General features: G+C 41.4%; 1 pseudogene; it reads left to right on the top strand.

The window, feature by feature from the left end:
* The first annotated feature begins 2,692 nt into the window (after positions 1-2,692).
* LOC140592529 (general transcription factor II-I repeat domain-containing protein 2A-like) lies at positions 2,693-4,540 on the top strand (annotated as a pseudogene).
* Positions 4,541-5,582: the final 1,042 nt, after the last annotated feature.

Below are 5,582 nucleotides of genomic sequence, written 5' to 3'. Positions count from 1 at the left end.
ATCAACCCTGTGTTGTATGGACCAAGAATGGCATGGTGGTATAGAACTCCATGTCCTGTGATGGCAGCACACATTGTGATGTTTCCCCCACGTACGCCAGGAACATTCACAATAGCTCTGTGACCTATTATGTTTCTTCCCCTTCTTCTGGTTCTGGTAAGGTTGAAGCCAGCCTCATCAATAAAAATGAACTCATGTGGGATCACATTTGAATCCATTTCCAGCACTGTCTGAAAACAAAAAAAAGATTACATAAGCAATGGTTTAGGTTTATGTTTAGTACTGGAGAAATGCAGCATTATATGTAGTGTCCTGTAGTCTAATAGTTACCTGCACGTAATTGTGCCTCAGTTCTTTGACTCTTTCAGAGTTCCTCTCAAAAGGCACCCGGTATATCTGTTTCATTCGTACCTGGTGTCGCTGGAGAACACGAGCGAGGGTAGACAAGGCAACTTGCCTAATGTTGCCAAAAACAGTGTCGTCTCTCACAATGTGGCTTTGAATTTCCCTAAGTCTTATGGCATTATTTGCCAAAACCATGTTTATGATCTCTACTGTAGCTCCTGTGCCTCTGTGAACATCCGACCTCTTCCACCACGTCCTACTTGTCTCTCAGTCCTTAGAGAAGACAACAATGTATATATTGGTATGCAGCCTCTCTTGCTTATAATGAAGATTATGCAGTAGTATTGTACAAGTAAAGAACACATACACATATACTGTAAATATAGAATGCAGTATTAGCCTACTCTATATACAATATACATACTGTAGATACTTTGAATTGCTGTATATATACAGAGTAGGTGTTACAGAACATACCTGTTCTCAAGTCGAAATGTACGGATGACAGAAGCAACAGTAAATCGACTCAGGTTGGGTTGGACTCTCTGTCCAGCCTCTCTCATTGTCAATCCATGATTTATAACATGGTCGACTAATGTTGCCCGAATTTCATTGGAGAGTGCTTGTCTTCTTTGTCTTTGTCCTCTTTCACCTCTCTGTGCACCCCTACCCCTACCCCTACCCCTACCCCTACCTCCACCTCCACCTCTTACGTGTCCTCTACCTCTAACGTCTCTTCCTCTCCCTCCGGCTTCCATTGTTCTTTAATGTTGGTAAATCTGTGGAGTTTTATAGTTCTCACATTCTGATTGCTGAGTTAACTAATAAGCAGTCAGGTGTTTGACCAGGTGACATTTGTTTTAGCCTAATGGGCACATGGGTGTGGCTTTCTGATTGGGTGTGTTTGGAAATGGCTAAAAGTGTCTTGGTGTGAGATTCCTGTGTTTTCTGTAGGAAAGTGTGTGTACTCTAATGCAAAAGAAGTCAAGTTAATTGCTTATTGTGTTCAAAGGTGTGATTTGTGTTTTGAATATAGCAAATGTGAGGAGAGATTTTGCTCTCTGAGTGTCAGTTTCTGCAGTTGAGCTTTACATTAGATTTTAGTGTGTTAGCAATTGGAAAAAACTGTAAGTCAGCAGAGTTTAAGCTCAGTTAGCACACAATTAACCAAGTGGAAACACTAGGAGTCAAAATTTATCACACACCAATCAGAAACTTTGATGGATAGATAAAAGGGCCAAAGTCAGCTCATTCAGGTTTGAAACAATGGATCCAAAGAGATGCAAAGGAGGAGGTCGAGGAAGAGGAGTAGAAGGAGGTCCAGGACATCAGGGAGGACGAGGTGGAGGAACATAATTGGCCATCGGGCTATTGTAAATGTCCCTAGTCAGCGTGGAGGGAATGTCACTATGTGCACAGCCATCAGCCAACGAGGGGTACTCCACCGCCATGCCATTCTAGGACCCTATAACACTATGCTTCTCCTTGCTTTTCTTGATGGTCTAAGACAACATATGTTCCAGCTGGACTACAGGGAACCAACACAGCCAGAGCAGCCTCACTACGTTGTTGTAGTGAGGCTGGATAACGTCAGCTTCCGTCACGCTGCTCTGGTTCATGACTGGTTTACCAATAACCCAAGGTTTTCTAACATCTTTCTGCCTGCATACTCTCCCTTTCTAAACCCGATAGAGGAGTTATTTTCGGCATGGCGGTGGAAAGTGTACGACAGAACCTTATGTCCGTGTTCACCTCCTCCAGGCCATGGAAGAAGCCTGCCTAGACATATCAGTAGATGCATGCCAGGGGTGGATCAGGCATGCATGAGGATTTTACCCCCGCTGCCTGGCTAGGGCCAATATAGCCTGTGATGTGGATGAGATTCTCTGGCCTGATCCAGACCAAAGACAGGATGCTGAGGTGGAATAATGTTTTTGGTGTGTGTTGTACTGTATAGTACATGAATAAAAATGTGTCACTGTATATACATTGGTTGCGTCTTTTGTGTTCATCATGTGAAAAGATTTTTGAGGGGAAGAACCACAAGCAACATAACTTGCCAGTTTTGGCAATATTGTTTTTAATTTATTGCACCAATGTGTAAGACTATGTTGTAGTGTGTGTGTTTTGAGGCCTTGTGTGTGATGTCTGTGGGCAAAGTTTGGTTTTTCAGCAACAGTGAATGGTTTTGAGTGTAGAGCTTCATTTTGACCTGAAAATATGATGTTTGGGAAATTGGGTGAGACGTTATGGATTTGTGTTTACTGTTTTGAGAATACGAGGCATAGTTTCAAGAAGTGTGTTTAAGCAATCGAGAAAAACTGTAAGATGAAGAAAAAGACAAAACAATGCTCGCCTTTACACCCTTATTAGCCAACATGTCTTTGTCAAAAAGGAGAAAAGTGGATACTGAGTGTAGAGTTTTCCAAGAAAAATGGACAGCTTCCTATTTATTCACAGAGGTGAATGGGAAACCTGTATGCTTGGTGTGTATGCAACACGTGTCGGTGTTTAAGGAATATAATATTCGGCGCCACTATGAGACTCAGCATGGTGAAAAATACGACAGCCTGCAAGGACAACTGAGACGAGAGAAGATAAATGAGTTGCTGGTGGGTCTGAAGAAACAGCAGTCTGTTTTCACTCGGAGCCGAGAGGTCAGTGATGCAGCAGTAAAATCCAGCTACATAATTGCTAACGAAATAGCATTAGCATCAAAGCCGTATTACAAAGGGGAGTTCATCAAAACATGCATGCTGAAGGCTGCAGAACTCGTATGTCCCGAGAAGCGACAAGCTTTTGCCAACATCAGCCTGACGAGGAATACTATTGCAGAGAGGATTTCGGAACTATCCACAGATTTAGACAGCCAATTGAAACACAAAGTCAAGTCATTTCTTGCATTTTCTGTTGCAATTGATGAGAGCACTGACATTACAGACGTTGCTCAAATGGCTATATTTATTCACGGAGTTGATGATACATTGGCCGTCACAGAGGAGTTCCTTGCGTTGGTGCCTATGATGGACACCACAACAGCAGAGGACATTTTCAGCTCTCTCGTTGGACAGAGTCGGAGTAGACTGGTCGCGTGCTGTCAGCTTGGCTACAGAGGGCGCGCCATCAATGATCGGGAAAAAAGCAGGCGTTGTGACAAAATTCAGAGAGAAAGTACAAGTACAAGCGGCTTGCAAATGGAGGAGATGCTTTTTGGACATTTCACTGTATTTTGCACCAGGAGACATTGTGTTGCAAGTCATTAAAAATGGATCGCGTCATAGAGGTGGTTGTCCGAACTGTTAATTTTATCCAAGCCAGAGGTCTGAATCATCGTCAGTTTGACTGCCTTCTCAGTGACAATAAAATTACCCATGGCCTGCCATACCACACTGAAGTAAGATGGTTAAGCCGAGGCGCTGTGCTGAAGCGTTTCTTTGAGCTACGAGAGGAAATTGGACAGTTTATGGAGACAAAAGGAAAGCCAGTGATGGAATTACAATCTCTGGAATGGCTGCAGGACCTTGCATTTATGGTGGATATTACAGAGCACCTCAATAATTTGAACAAAATGTTGCAAGGTCGTAAAAAGGTTGTCACACAGTATTATGACAGCATACATGCATTCAAGTTGAAGCTGACTTTGTGGGAGACACAGCTGGCATGTGGTGACCCTGCTCATTTCCCCTGTCTAAGAGATGTATGTGCGACTGTCGTTAATGCTGACATGAAATGGTACAAAGATAAGATTTCAGGATTGCTGTGGGAGTTTGAGAAACGGTTTCAGGTCTTTGGTGAACTCGAGGCAGAATTTGCAGTTTTTCACTCACCCTTCACAGTCAAAGCTTCTGATGTGCCCGTCGACATCCAATTAGAAATAATTGATTTGCAATGTGATACAAATTTGAAGAACACATTTGCCTCAGTGGACTTGGACACATTTTATCAGTATCTCCTGCCAGGGTACCCCAAATTAACAGCCCTAGCTGCAAAAATTTTGTGCATGTTTGGGACTACCTACCTTTGTGAACAGGTTTTCTCTGTAATGCACATCAATAAATCAAAACTGCGCTCAAGGCTCACACACCAGCACTTAAATGGCATTCTGAAACTGGCTGCTACTCAGGACCTGACGCCTGACACTGATGCACTTGTGCGGGCTAAAAGATGCCAAGTTTCAGGAGCAAAAACAAAGTAGTCTAAACTAGACTAATTCTTGTAAAATGCTGCATCAGAAACATTTTGCACTCAAAAAATATAGTTCTGTGAAAATGAATCCTTGCTGTAATAATAGCTAAAAATTGTTCAATTTGTTAGTCACCAGCTTCACTACAAAAGAGTTTGGTCATACATTTTATGTATGCATTTGTTATGTATGTTTCATGTATAAATCTTATATTTACAGGCCGGGTGATTACTTTCTGTCTTATATATTTAAAATGGCCACCATTTTGGTTTTGAGAATTATTACACATTTGGAAATTGGAGTAAAAATAATTCCTATATCTTGATTAGTTTATTTAATCTTAAAGTGCAATAGGCTACCATATTTTTCAGTTCTAAATACCTGTGACTTAAAGTTTTGTGCCTTTGTACAAACACTGTGATCACTTGTAATGCACACATGTAAATCATAAACTGAAGCACATTGCACGTTTTTCTTGAGAAATCTGAAGTTATTCATAACATGTTTTGTAAAAGGATAGTTTATTAAATTAAAAAATATCCTAATGTAATTATACTTCTTTCCACTAAAACAAAGAGGAAAACATTATTTTTTTGTTATTTATAGCTATGACGTGCTGTGCTATGATTTTGATGGTCCGGCCCACTTGGCATCAAATTAGGTTGTATGCGGCCCCTGAACTAAAATGAGTTTGACACCCCTGGTTTAAGATTATGGATGGCAGCTTCCCCATGGATACAGTGTACAGGGCGAAATGCACATTTAGAAATCCTGCCCCGGGAACTTTCATGCATTTTCGTATAGTACAAATTGCGAGCTCTAGATGGCATACCAGTTGAGTTCTACTTGACCTTTTGGTCCAATTTGGGGCCCCTTATGCTAGATATGATGCAATATTCGATTGCTCAAGGGTCTTTTCCACAAAATACGAACATGGCCATTATATCTCTTCTTTTAAAGAAAGATAAAGATTCTACTTTATGTTCCAGTTACCGCCCTCTGTCTTTGATTGGTACAGATGTTAAAATTTATGCCAAAGTTTTAGCCTGCCGCC

The sequence above is a fragment of the Paramormyrops kingsleyae genome, chromosome 9, assembly GCF_048594095.1.
Source record: "Paramormyrops kingsleyae isolate MSU_618 chromosome 9, PKINGS_0.4, whole genome shotgun sequence".
In the NCBI taxonomy this organism is placed as follows: domain Eukaryota; kingdom Metazoa; phylum Chordata; class Actinopteri; order Osteoglossiformes; family Mormyridae; genus Paramormyrops; species Paramormyrops kingsleyae.
This window is presented reverse-complemented; position numbering and strand designations above follow the sequence as displayed.